Raw genomic sequence first — 13918 nt, forward strand, 5'->3', positions numbered from 1 at the left:
CTGCTGCTAAAGCGGCGATAATGGGCTTGATGATATGCCCTGGAGAATTCCAATAGAAGGCCATGTTGACACCAGAACATGGGCTTCTATTGGAATTCTCCAGGGCATATTATCAAGCCCATTATCGCCGCTTTAGCGGCAGTTTTCTGCCGCTAAAGCGGCAATAATTGTAACGCCGTTTCTTGATAATATGCCCCTTTGTGATTTCAACCCAGAGGGAGGTTAAGTTGTGGCAGCTTCATGAAGTGTTTAAAAGGAGGCTTCATCACTGTTGCATCTAGGACATACTGGAGGGGAGGAAGGATGGATCACAGTATTTTATTTTATTTTATTTTTGTGTTTTATAGAGCGTGAACTTGACCCATTAGGGTATCAGAGCGCTTTACAGAATCATAGAGTTGTACAAAAGGCATGAAATCATAAGAGTATACAATTGATTGGGAGGGGGCGGGGTGCTGGATACATAAGGGATACAAATGTACAGTTTACATTACAGTTACTCAAGACAGGGCCCCAGGTTTCTTGGTGGGGTGACTTGGTCATCAGAGGGAGGCAATACCCGGAAATTGATCAGGGTCTCTGTGGTGGTTGAAGGTAAAAGTTTAAACGAGGAATTTACCCATAAGGCCTCCTTTTTGAAGCGTGCAAGAGAGGGGATTCTTCTGATGGCACGGCCCCTGCAAAAGCCCGATTGTAAGGTTTTTTTTCTGAAAACGTGCTGGCTGGAGTATGAGGTCTCTGGCGGACCGTGAGTTTCTGATTCCTCCGGATACCACAAGTTTCTGTGCAAGATATGCAGGGGAGTTTGAGTATAAAGCCTTGTGTGTGATGCATGCCTTTTTAAGCTGTATTCTGGCCTCGAGAGGAAACCAGTACAGCGCTTTCAAGTGTGGAGAAATGTGATCGAATTTCCTTGTGCCGGTAAGTAGTCTGGCGGCCGCGTTGAGGCAGGCTTTTAAAGGTGCCAGGGAGATCCTGGGTAAACCCGAGAGGGAAGAACAGCCATATTCCAGTCTAGAGATGACTAGTGCTTGGACTGCCATTTTTAGATCGGGAGCGTCAAGGAAGGGTTTCAGTTTCCATAGGTAGCTCAGGTGGAATCTGGCTGATTTGGCCATCGAGTTGATTTGGTCCCGCATGTTCAAGTTGCAGTCCAGGGTTATTCCCAGTGATTTGGCCGAGTCCACGATGGTCGGTGGGCAATTTAAGGCTGTGATGGCCTTAATCCATATCTGATTTTCAGGGTAGGTTTTAGGAGGGGAAATTTGAAGAAATTCCGTTTTCTTTGCATTGAGTTTGAGTTGATTGGAGGTGAGCCATTGAACGGTCAGCTTCAGGGCCTCGTTCAAGGAGAGAATCTCCTCGAGGGATGAGATTTTGATGTAGATCTGAGTGTCGTCAGCGTACATATGGTTGGAGATATTTGCAGTACGTAGGACTTCGGCAAGCGGTTCTAGGTAAAGGTTGAAGAGGGTGGGGGACAGCGTTGATCCTTGAGGGACTCCAATCGTGACCTGAGAGGGAGCAGACAGGTTGCCGTTAATTAGGAATCTCTGAGATTTGATTTGGAGTTAGGTTTCACTATGTAAAATATTGTACTTTCTGACTTTGAAGCAGGCATTTCTGGTAGCTTTCTAGTGGTATTGAAGCATCTTTCCCCACTCCTTGTCACTGAATACTGTCATAACAGACTTGCCTTTCTTCCTCAGTGGCTGTGGGGATATCATAAACATTTTTTGAAACGCTTTATAAAGCCAGCTAATTAATCTGTGTCCCACGCCTTTAATTTCCAAGGAATTTATTACAGCATGTGAGGATAGTTATTCTTGTTTGATTCCCCACTGGGACTGGAGGGCCTTCACAAATCTAGCGTGGGGTAAGAACTAGCTTTATAGCATGCCTGTTACCTCAAGTAGGTAAAAAGTAGCCAACCTTCCCTCTTGGAATAGATCATCAAACTATGATATTCCCACTTCCTCTCATTGAGTAAGGTTCTGTGTTAACTATATTTCTGTTAACGTTGGGAGTCCTTCAGTGCAATTCTTGGAGCATATTGTACAGTTGTTTGGGAAAAACCATATGGCACTGTGTAAGCAGGGTCGTGCAGTCCAGACCAGTCGAGAGGAGCCAAATGGTGGGATCTGCCCTGGGCTAAAATCAGGAAGCAGTAGCTGTCTCTTCCACTGGGAGATGGAGAGATCAGTCTTGGATAGGTTTATTCCTGTCAGCCATCTGGCTAGCCACTGCAGCTGAGATGCAAGGTAGTAGTCCTCAAACTCTGGGGCTTTTAGGCCTTCTATATCTCATGAGCGGTGGGGGGTGTTGTTGCAAAACTCCAGTATTATTTTAACCACAATACGATCCTTGAAGTGGCGAGATCAAAGGGCTCCTTCCCATTTGAAGTCACTAATGTAATTAACTTCCCACTTTCAGTGCAACAACAGTGAGCATCTTTCATGTCAGTTAAAAATAAGCCACAAGAGTTGGGACTTTTATACCTTTATTTTCCCAGTAAAGCTTAAGATCATTGCTAATTAGCGTGCTCATTTTTTCACAGACCCTCAAGACGCCTGGAATTGGGTGGGACATTGATCCAACAATATTGTGGAATGACCTAACCAGTGACCCCTTGACTCAGCACCCATGGTCACCGGTTAGACCAGCAGCAGTTCACCAATTCAGGCAACAGGCCCTCACCACTGCAAGCACAGGAAGAAAGGCACATCATTCTGGAGGTAGCTGCCATGTTAAAAACTGCTGCAGAGAAGAGATCAATCAAGGAATCCAAAATGCCCAGAGGCATCCAATTCAGGAGGATCAATCCTCTTTCCAAAGATAACCCCTCAAACTCCTGATGATGTACTGTAACAGTGATTATTGTTGTAATTCCTTCTTTACAGCATTGCGTGACCCCTTTATAATGTGTCCCTATGCTGTCCCATGGCCCTGAGTGGTACCAGGGTTAGATGGAATAACAGGTGATAACTTTTGAGCGTGAAATGACTTTTCGCCCGATTTAGAGTTTGGTGCAGATGGTACTCCATCACAATTGCAATAAAGCATCCTCCCTGCCAAACCTTTGGTCGTCCCCCTCCTTTATGGAGCAAAAGTCGTTAGAGGTTTTCATTTAACACCATACGCCCAACTTTGAATGTGATTCTTTTTTTTGCTCGCAGTGACGAAAGAAAAATATGATCCATCCCACCCCCACACCACAGGAAATGACGTTTATGGTGTGCGTTCATAAGTTTTTACTTTTTTTAAACAAAATACTGCATTGAGATTTTGTTTATAAAAAGGCAAACATTTGTAAAAAGTTTAACCCGAGGCTGTCATGTTTGACGGAGTTGTACATCAAACTGTTAACACATTGACAGGAACCGCCATGATTGCAGTTCCTGCCAATGACTAGAGATGTCCGCAGAGCAGGCAGACATCTCTAGATGCTAAGCACAGGTACTCCATCAGGCGGACGGAGTAATTTACTCCATTGCCTGAACTGAGTAAGCACCGTACTCTGCACTCTAGATCAGGCCCTGTGTGTCAATGAGCTGCCGAAGCTTTGACTGTCTTGCTTTTCGCCCTAGCTCTAGATATCTTGATAATACTGCTTCAGTATGATGTTCAACCTTGCTTATATAAACTGAATTCACTTGTCCTATCTCTGGCTGCAAGACAGTGTTCACGGTGTATGCAGGAGCTCTCCCTGGATGTTCTCTGATATATCACACTATGACAATCATTCATTTCCAAGATATTTCAATCTGTTTTGTTAACTTTAGTTACAATGTTTGGCCAGTTATTTGTCTCTGATCTCTCCTGGGTTTGGAAGTTTGGGCTCTACTTTTTAAGGAAGCAGTGAAGCACCCGACTTTAGGTGCATTCATCAACAACATTAGAGTGCACACTTACACATGGGTATTTTAGCTGAAGGGCTTGACACAATTAATATGTTTTTTATGTCTAAACCCCAATAGCTGCCCCTAACACATGGACGATCCTGACCAGGAACAACTGTGGAATTTGCTTCCTTAGGAGGGAAAGAGGGGGTTCGCTGGTCACTTATTACCTCCTAAGCATCCCAACCGTAGCCAATTGAAGAGCCTGCAACAAAAAGAGGGGGGGGGGGGACAAATCTCTTCTCCTTCAACTGTAGTTGCAGAGGGCGCTGTATGAGGTTGCAGGCAATTAAAGCCCTTTGCCAAATCTAGTGTTGCTATGCCTAAACCTCTGCTGAGCTGTGCCTTAAAGCAGCCTTTGTCCTTGCCTCGGGCATCAAATAAAAGTGAGCCGCAGCGAGGCATCACCAGTATCCTGCTCCAGTTTCCAGAACTTACCCAGACTCTCAAGGCACCACTCAAGTGGTCCTGAACCTCTTGAGTCTATGGTTGTGCTTCCCTCTCCTGCTCCCTGCAGCGCCACCCTATTCACTCTATGCCACTCAGGGTCGGCTTTGCCCTGCGCAGCACAGGCCTCCTGCGAACGAAGCAGTACCAATGTACTTCAGCCCATGCTGGAGAAAGGCAGCAGAGATCCTTGTAGCCACCATGTAGGGGGAAACTGTCTTATGTTAATTGGGGCATATCAAAATCGCCAGCAATGTAAAAAGAGAGATGCCCGCTTTGTTAAAAATGCACAGTGAGCGTCATATTGCCCGTAGTTTATTCTAAATACAACTAAAACCCCCAAAAGTATGATTGTATGTTTTGCTTCCCTATCAAGGTGAAATTGAATTCTAAATTGTTCACTCTTACCAACACTTGAATCCAGTGGTCTCCAAACCTTTTAGTGCCAGTATCCTAAATAAAAATAATTTAGATTAAGATCCCAATGCAAAGCAAACCATTAGGATGTTGAGGAAGGTTTGAAGACAATCAACAAGAAATGGCGTTTCCTTAACTCCTACTTTATCAGGGTGGAAGGCACGGGACTTCTCCTACAGCCTACTTCTCCTACTGGCCACAGTGTCGGGGGTGTGGATCTACTCAGATTTGCTCTTCTTTATCTCAAGGAATCATGCACTGCTGTTATAAGTGAGTTTTCTCTTCTACTTCCAAAATTCCATTGAGTGCACCCTAATATTGACAATTCTTTGATCTCACTTTCAGCCTCCATTGTTTCCTGAGTCGCATTTTGTTTCCTTTATCCTCTATCCACATGTCATAAATGGTCTGTAAGAGACCAGCTGCTTTGCTGTAAAGCCCTGAACATTTTGGCTTTTCTGCGTGTTAACTTTTTAACTCTCCCAAGGCCTAGGACATTATACCTGCTTCAACCCTCATGTGCGTTGAGGCTTTTTCATTATGAACAAACCACCTTGGTCACAAAAGTGAAAGCTAAACAATTAAAAAGCAAACACACGGTACATAAGGACTTCTTTTTTTAGATCTGGTCTAGAGACAGCTTCTTCTTGTGATAAAATCAAGTAATAATGCATACATGATTATACATATCCATAGAGTGATCTATATCTGCCCCACCCAGCCATTGCTCAGCTTAGGTGCTATTTACAATATGAGCATACACAGAACATGGCAATGGGTCAGCCCATTTAGCTAAGTTGCCAAATTCATTCACATTTGGTTGACACTGAACTGAACAGCCATTGGGTGTTTGGGGTGAAAGAGGTCATCTTGCATCATTACATGTACATTCACATCATGTATATGCCATGAGTATAGAGATGCAAAGGAGTCAGTCTTCAGCTCATATTCAGACTTCACTGGAACAGTGTTTCCTGTGAGCTGTGGTGCCTCCAGAACCGGTTGTTTGTACTGCAGTGTTGAGACTTGGAACAAAGGAGCCGCTGCACCCTGAGAGTCACTGTGATATGGATTTCTGAGCCTGACTCAATTTTTAATACACAACTGAGTTATTTTCCATTATCAGCATCAAACAAGCTGTCTACAAATTTCACAACATGCAGGCACATTCAGTTTGCACAACAACATCTTCTCATTTGTTTACGAGCAGAGTGAGCAATATGAGTAGGGACAAAATGCCCCAAATATCTACATTTCAGGGTTGCCTGGTACAGACACCAAGATATTGTGCACAGAGGTGACGCATAATATGAACACTTGTTCCGGATGGATTTTTCCAATGCTTTTCTGCCTTGTTTTTCACTCATACTTAGCATATCGGTAAGAGTGGTGGGGCGGTGGGGCCCGGTTGGGGGGGGATTTCGACGCACGATGGCGAGGGAAAATTAAATAAATAATTAATTTTCTATCACTATCTGTCAAAATCCCCCCCACCGGGCCCCACCGCTCTTACCTGCCTGGCTGCGGCTGCTAGATTAATCTGTAGTCATTTTGTTATATAAACACCACCACCTAACCATTTGTGTTAGAGATGCCTTTGCTCCAGAAGTATCCGGAAAGAGGTCAGATTCAAGAATGCTGGTTGCTGTCCCTCTTGGACTGAGGATGAACACATGGAACAGAAGCTGAGTTGAAGTGAGCTCTGCTGCCAGACAGAATGTTTTCATTGAGAGAACACTCCAGTTCCTGATCCATCCTCATTCCTCTGCACCATAAACTGACGTTAAGTCCTAAGGCCAGACTCCATCTTAAGCAGTCCAGGACTCCATTTTCTCTATTTTCCCCTAATGATCGGCATGTCTGCATTTGAAACGGATGCCATCTGCCCTTATCTTTCCAAGAACCTGTGAAAGTGTCAAGTCATTCAGATGCAACATCAGTCTTGGACAAGTGTACCAGATAATAATAATAATAATAATAATAATAATAATAATAATAATAATAACATAAACAATGTAGTCTTTATTGCTGTATTTTTACCTTATTTGTTTTTAATAATGTATTCTACATTAACATATTGATTCCCCATTTCAGATAAGCCACAATATAAAAAAAGCCTGTCAAGTGACCACTCGACAGCAGAGGTCTTTTGCCCAGATTATCATGAAAGATACTGCAGAAAATCCTGACAGAGACTGCAAGACTGCTGTAACGCTTCAGTATCCTGCCCTGTCACCAAGCTGAGAGGAGAGTGGCTGATGCTGGTGCGCGTTTTCCTTTTAAGGGAACACTCTCTCCCGGCTACTGATAATTATCCTATAATTATTCCTATAAACAGGTATGCAGTGTATTAATTCTCACAAAGAAACACCAGATGCAAGTTATACTACTCCATGGTCTCATAGTTTAGTGCATAGAAGTAGGTTTTAGGTTGTTAGGTTGCTAGATGCCATTTTCACTATGGTAGAAATGTCTGAATTGTTTTCATTGTTTTCAACATGCCTTAGTGCTATTTTAATAAAATTCTGGGTAGTTGTTTTACACGTGCTAAGCAACAGGATACGCCTGTTGAAATAAACACTTTGAAGCATAAAGAGTCTTCTTGTTAGTGCAGGATTTGTGTGTGATAATGTAAATAAATAAATTGGGCTTTGAAAACACCACTACATCTCTGAAACCATGTTTAGGGAATTTTAGTAACCTAGAAAACACGGACACCACATCAACCATTTATTGAGTGGAGTTGTGTGGGGTTACAACAACCAGTTCCATTATTCCATTATTGATGCATTGAACTAAGTTCACTCGTGACACTCATGGGAGTGAAAGCAAACCTTGTAGAGCTTAGTCTTAGTTTATACAACAAAACACAGAGGCACGCTGTATGCACGTATGCAGGGCGGTAATTCAAATATTCTCCTTTGGGCACTGTTAGTTGACTTCATGCTCCCAGAGCAGTTACAAGAGTGGGGTGTAAGATTTAAGAGACATGGTAGAAATGTTTGCTGTTTACACATTTATTGTAACCCTGATAAAAACAATATGTTTTATACGTCTTGTGGTCAACAATGCATCAATGCATGTACTAAGTAGCGTGTTAAATCAATAAATGGTTTTTAACATACATTGTGGCAGTATTAGTTAGTACAGATGTTTGAGAGTGACATTTGACTCACAAAATATGTCTTACCCAATAAGTACACCATTCTTGACACCAAAGAGACAGTTTTTTTTACTAGAAAGCAACATTCCCCCGAGACGGGGCAGAGTGTTGGTCTCTCAGTTCACCAAATCCACCTTCATCACAGATAGTACATTATACTAGGTCCTTGTGTCACAGGGTTAGGTGATATAAATGTATAGACGTATGGTGTACCCCTAAGATATATAACAGCTAAAACTGCTGAAATTATGATAGGCGCTGCAGTGTCAAGCTAGGAGCATTCTAGTGCTGTATACCACCATGCATATATTTACATCACTGAACGTAAATCAGAAATTAAAGTATTTTTTATTGCGGCTGCACGCAAGTGAGGATGGAGAGTGTCTGCTACCAAGGATCAGGCTGATGCTAGAATACGAACAGCATGCGCAAGAAGATGGCTCCTTATTGCCCATGGAGTTTGGCACACACACTCAGCAGAGACACAAGTGATGTAGCCAACGCGTCTTCAACGGTTGTAGTTTAAAAGATGTAAGGTCTCCATGATATGCATCCACTCTTACACTCATTATTATGTGCAGAAAGATTAAAGGAGAGTAAACCTTACAAGCCCATTTTCTAGACCTACGTTGACCCTGCATCCCTGTTTTGTTAGTGGATGCATACCTCTATCAGCTGTTGAACACATCCTGAAGTTCCTCTTTCAGCTTTAGAAATAGTGGGTGGTGCAAGAGCCCTGCATGTGTTTCAGATGGGAGACATCTGTTACAATGTGGTCTTCACACCGCAATACCTTTACAACGCAGGCATTATAACGCAAGTCATTACAACGACTTGCGCTGGATGGCTCTCTAAACTAAGGAATAGTATGATTTACTGTTCTAACACCTTCCCTACTGTAACGTAGGCTGGATTTGAAATAGTAAATTATACTATTCCTAAGTCTAGCGCCCTCTAGCACAAGTCATTGTTACAACTTGCGTTGTAATGCCTGCGTTGTGAAGGTAATGGGATGTGAAGACCGCGATGTATCGTCACATATTCGTTTCAGATATTCCCAGACTTGGGTGATGGATTGCATAACTTTTGCTACATTTTCCTCTGCCTGACTTCTGGCAGGTGCTTAGAACATTAAAGCTTACTGGAATTCACTGTCTGCAAGAAGGGCACTGTTAGACCTGGCATCCTTAGCATTGTTTCCTCTGACATTTTTGCCTTCTAACCATCTGTTTTGCTGACTTCATTTTTGCTAGTGTTAGTATTCAGGGCACTTTACCACTGCTAACTAGTGCTAAAGTGCATGTGCTCTTTCCCTAAAACATAGTAACATTGACATATCCACAACTGGCATACTTGAGGACCCCTGTTCATAACTCACTGAAAAATAACGGGTACCCTGGGTGTCCCTATATGAGATTTGTAAGACATAAGTTGCACGTAGCACCTTTAACACTGCTTCCAGAACTTACTAGCATTTAATACACCAGAAAGCCAGGCACCTTCGTTTAGTCCTCTCCCTAAAGTGTACTAGGGAAATCAGAGAAGCTGTCACCCAAAATATGTTTATAAATAACGCAATATCACGGATGCAAACATCCAACAAATTCTGTCTGCTAAAGTATGCTGTAGAAAAATGAGTGCTGCATTTCTGTTATGTTTTTAGCTTAGAAAATTTTGAAAGTAATTTTTGGCATGCTTGGATAAATAACAGCCAGTGGTAATTACTCAGGGCCTTATGCCCGCTGTGTTGATCCGGAGACCAAACATAAGCAAGTTAGATTTTTGCTGCTCCAGTAGTAGCAGTCCAGGCACAGCTACCAAGCCTGAATCCAGCTCTAGATAAAAACCAATAAATGGCCATTTTCCGCATTGTGGGACCTCATCAGTGAAGCGCAGCTTGAACCCTTTAGCACAGTTAACATGGTACCCATATGTCGGCTCACACATTGCACTTAGCATACCCCACCTAGCAAAACATAAAGTGAATAGGTGGAATGATTGAATTATCTCAAGACTACATTCCAGGCCAACATTTTTCCATTAGTTCCCTCCTTACTGAGAACAGCTAATATCCCAGTATGGTACTCTCGTGGTTTTGTTTTGTTAATTTATAGAGCACTTGAATACTAGCCTAGAGTGTTGTTACTTCACTCTGGGGTGTATTGTGGCTATGGTAAATTTGGAAGCAGTAAAACAATTAACCTCTCATCAGACAAATAATACCTGTCAATGTATTTAGGGCTAAAAATCTATAGGGGATTTCAGATGCTAGAATATCAGATGTTACTAAAAGTTAATTCAACAGATTACATTTTTCTCAACGTCCTCAGAATGAAAGAATGTCGTCCCACTTCAATTCAAAGTTTTGAGCTGTCACTTTTAATCAGCTTCCATAAGGTATTCCCTTGGTGGCTTAACAGTGCCTCCAGTGGGTTGGACCTCTGTTGCCCCTGGTAAGACTTCTTATACTGCATACATTGACACTGGTAGAACATACTGATGCAATTAAGGCACTTTATAGTTATATTACAGTCCTCTTCTTAAAAATTATAAGTACCTGCATGTACCCCAACATCTACTCTGACACTCTCTGCAACATATCATGCTTATGAGTAGCAATGCTTGAGGTACCATGTTTATAGCACATATTCAGGCACCTCACCAAATAGTTCCCATACAACCTAACTAGAGACAATACCCTTTCAGCCATGTGCCCAGGAACCAGATACAAATTGGAGCACTTCACAACCATATCATAAGCATGAAGTGCTGGCATCATTGGCATGGGTTTCCCCTGTATTTTTGCCTTTGCCTCCTGTTATTTTGCTGTGTGTTGAACTTTGTTTTTTGCTGTACTAGATGCTTTGGACACTTTGCCACTGCTGTTCAGTGCCAAAGTGCAAGTGCTCCCTGTAAATTGTTGTTATGGATTATTGATTCCATGATTGGCATATATTATTTACTAGTCAGTCCCTAGTACAGTGCACTGTGTGGGCCCAGGGCCTGTAAATCAAATGCTGCTAGCAGGCCTTCAGCACTGACTGTGCCACCCACATAAGCAGCCTGTAAATGTAAATGACACCTGACACTCCAGTCTGTGTGGAGTTTGGTATGGCCATGTAGACTTGGCAAGTGCACCCACTTGCCAGGCCCTAACCTTCCCTTCTCTTACGTGTGAGTCACCCCTAGGTTAGGCCCAATGTACCCATGTGGGCAGGGTGCAGTGTATGTGGCAGGTAGGACATGCCCTGATGTGTGTGGCATGTCCTGATAGTGAAATACTGCCAATTTAGTTTTTCACTATTGCAAGGCTATCTGTCCCATAGGATAGAATGAGGAGTTTTACGTATAACAACTGCCCAGGGGAACAAGATAGGAAAATTAAGTTTAATATGCCTGAACTCAGAATGTCAAGAAGGGTGATTTTTACATTCTGGGTTTGAAAATACCACTTTCAGAAAGTAGGTATTTTTTTGCTTAGCCATCCAGTGTGCCTCTGCTAGGTTGTGTATTGACTCTTTGGCTTTGGAGTGACAGGGGCTGGGGATGTGTTTCTGTTCAGACAGACACTTGTGGGGGTTAGGTGTTTCCTGCCTTTCCAGGGTGAGTCAGGGCTGGGCTGAATAGACCTGGGCTGCATTTTGAGTAGGGGGATGAGAGTTCCTTTCACCTGATGGGCCTGGTCTGCCTTACACAATCCTGTCTCCACCTCCTGCCAGTAAGCGGCACCAGAGAGGACAGAACCGGTTTTGACTGTGAACAGGGCTTCTTTGCCACCAGAGAACAAATTAATTTGTTGTATACATATTGTGGCCCAGACCTCAGAACTCTAGACTACTTTTGGACTTCAAGAGAAACCTTTGCCCAGGAGAAGTGCTGGAGACACTGGAGGAGGGTTACTGCCCCTTTGCTGTGTGCAGTCTGGGGTTGGCCTGAATTGGCTGTTTCTGCCAAAGAGAGGAACTGTGTGTGCATCCTGTTTGAGAAAGTATCTCCAAGGGATTGAAGTGGAACTTGCCCCCTGTTCAAGAGGTCTCAGGAACAGCAAAGACCTCACCATTCTTCTAGGCACCGTCTCTGGTTCCAGTCACCGCAGAAGAAGAGAGCAGCCGACTCTGTCACAGAGTCCATCGCAGACTCCGTGTCCTGAAGGCACTGCAGAGAGCACCGCCTCGCAACACAAACTTGGTCTCACTGACTCCATTAATGAGCCGCTGCTTGCACCGCGTCCTGTGGGCATCGCACTCCAACTCAAACATCGACCGGCTCTGTTACTGCACTGTGACCTGCCAGCATCGCATTGAGCACCGTCTCACCTTGCAATGCAAGCCTTGGTCTCACTGACTCCGTCAATTAGCCGCTGCCTGCACTGAGCCTTGAGGACACCGCATACTGCAATGCTTCCTTCTCACATCGCAACCACGACGGTTGCCCCGAACGACTCGCATCTGCATGTTGGCTGCAACAAGAAAGGTACTGTCTCCGAGTATGTTGACGCTTTGGCTGACCTGTACCGACACGGTTGCTTGGAATTGTTAAAGTCATGTTCAGTATCGCGGTAGCCCCGAACGGAGATACTGAGTCGGAGGAATTATGTTTTTACATCATTCCTGCAATTCAAAGGTTATTGTGCACTGTAATGCGGCATGAGGAGTAGCTTGTTACTAAACCACCCAGAGAGTGCTATGGGCCTCTCTGGGTGGTGTCAGTCGACTCTGCATTCGTCGCTGGCATCGTGATCACCACCGTGCCAGCCAGTGCAGATCCGGAGAGAGCAGTACCCCCAGACACTTTTAGACTGACTTTTTTCTCAACTTTTATCGGATTCAGTTTTAGAGTCCATCGACTCCTGGTGCACGTGGGATGCCCAGATTCAAGGCCTGTGGTTCCTATAACTGACTGATGTTGGTGACGGACCCGCACCATGTGTGCCTCCATTTCAAAGACTTTGGGGCCATGGTCTGGCAGTCGGAGCGCGACTTGGGGTCGTGGTCGCGCTCCAGGAAATAGAGGCACACCCGGTGCGGGTCCGTCACTGACATCAGTCGGCTACAGGAACCGCAGGCCTTGAATCCAGGCATCCCTCGGGCACCAGGAGTCGATGGACACAAAATACGAATTTGACAAAAATCGAGAGAAAAGTCAGTCAAAACGTGATAGGAGGTACCGCTCTCTCTGGATCTGCGCTTGCTGGCGCGGAAAATGAAAGAACTGACATCAGAGCGTGAGGACGATGTCTATGTAGCTGCCGCAATATCATCCCGGCGACCACGACGCCCGCAACAAATGTGAAGTCAAAAGAGCTTTACAAATGGAAATATTATATTGTACAATACGCTGGAGTGTTTCCTCACCACCCCACCGTGGACATGCCCCAGTACCTCAAGCTTGAAGAGGTTCCCATTGTGATTTCAGATTCATCAGACTCGGCCTGCTTTGACTGCCTCACTCTCAACACTGTCTCAAACCATACCTGGCTACCTATAGCTGCAGCATAGGCACTGGAAGTAGGGATGCTGGGGGTGCTGCAGCACCCCCAAAACAAACCATGTTGAGGTTCAGAAGATGAATGTGCAATAAAGATGCCTTTAGAATCTGTGTTTTTCTCATCCCATTTGCTGTGAATTCAAAGACAAAGTTCAAATGTCATGCTATCCCTTCTGATAAATTGCCACTTATTTGGAAACCAATATTTATTTTTATTTCTCTGACTACAAACTGAGAGGATTTTGTAAAAGGGACCTAGGTGGCAATTCTGCTGGGGTACATGAAGTGAAAAGAAAGGCTGTAAGATGTCAGTTTTTTTCTAACACACAACAACACTTAAATACCTGTAAATTAACTATATACTAAGACTAAGCAAGTTTGGTGGCCATTTCAATGTAAAATGTGCTGTCTTTATATGACTGTGTGAAACCACAGTAGTGCTTAAAAATGCACCACCGGCTAAATACCAGACCCGTACAACTGTCCTGTGAATTGACATGGTACA

At 43.9% G+C, this 13918-nt stretch overlaps 1 protein-coding gene across 1 annotated transcript in view; it reads right to left on the reverse strand.

Moving 5' to 3' along the window:
- C6 (complement C6) overlaps positions 1-13918 on the reverse strand; it is a 770728-nt gene that overhangs the window by 665613 nt on the left and 91197 nt on the right. The window lies entirely within an intron of this gene.

Source organism: Triturus cristatus, chromosome 2_1 (genome assembly GCF_964204655.1).
Source record: "Triturus cristatus chromosome 2_1, aTriCri1.1, whole genome shotgun sequence".
Taxonomy (NCBI): domain Eukaryota; kingdom Metazoa; phylum Chordata; class Amphibia; order Caudata; family Salamandridae; genus Triturus; species Triturus cristatus.